The sequence below is a fragment of the Penaeus chinensis genome, chromosome 40 (assembly GCF_019202785.1).
Source record: "Penaeus chinensis breed Huanghai No. 1 chromosome 40, ASM1920278v2, whole genome shotgun sequence".
Classification (NCBI taxonomy): Eukaryota; Metazoa; Arthropoda; class Malacostraca; order Decapoda; family Penaeidae; genus Penaeus; species Penaeus chinensis.
The window spans coordinates 28,118,091-28,119,184 of NC_061858.1; positions in this window are offsets into that span (position 1 = coordinate 28,118,091).

Genomic DNA, 1,094 nt, shown 5'->3' on the forward strand with positions numbered 1-1,094 from the left:
TCTCCTGCAGTGGGTCTCCGCCATTCCGGCCGGCCCGACGCCTTGCTTCAGGCGCATCCCACGAGCAAAACAAAAGGCTATCATAACGAGAGGCTTAGGGCGTCCAATTACATAGCTCTTGCTTGCGCCACAATGCTACGTGCAAATGTCGGGGCGAGATACAATGGGAATGAAATTTTAAAACCAAAAAAAAAAGGTAACAGTAAGATATATTTAATGAGAGTTAACAATAATGGCAATAACGGTGAAGATGGGGATGATGATGGTAATAGTAATAATAATAAAATTAATAATAATAATACTAATAATAACAATAATAACAATAATAATAATAACAATAACAGCAACAATATTGATAATGATAATAATAACTGATAATGATAATGATGATGATGATGATAACTAAAATAATAATAACAATAACAGCAACAATATTAATAATGATAATGATAACAATGATTATGATGATGATGATGATGAAAATAATAATAACAATTATAATAATTATAATAATAATAACAGCAATAATAATAACAATAATAAAAATAATATCATTATCATAATTCCAATGATAGCAATAATAATAATAATAATAATAATAATAATAATAAAATAATAAAAACTATAATAACAATAACTATACTAGATAATAATAATGGTGATGCAATGGCAATAATGATAATGATACTACTATTACTAATAATGAAAGTAACAGTAGGTAGTAGTAGCAGTAAAAGCATCAGCAATCGTAGTTGTAGTGACAGCAATGATAATTATGATAATAATGACAAAAGAAGATCAGGACAACAGTGATAATAATTGTAATATGAAATAACCAAATCAATAAAAAAAAAAAAACGAAAACAAAGGCATAAAAGACAATACATAAATAAAACCATAATTGCTGAACAGTGCAGAATCTTCGTCATGGAAAGGCGTACATCTATTAGTCTCCCTCCTTTATTGAACATTATTATCTACTTCAGCCTCGTCTCTCCTTCCCCAGGGCTGCCGCTCCGGGAATCATAAGAGCAAGAGCAGAAATACAGGCACATATTAGTCTCTCCATTATTCATAAGATCAAATGATCATTA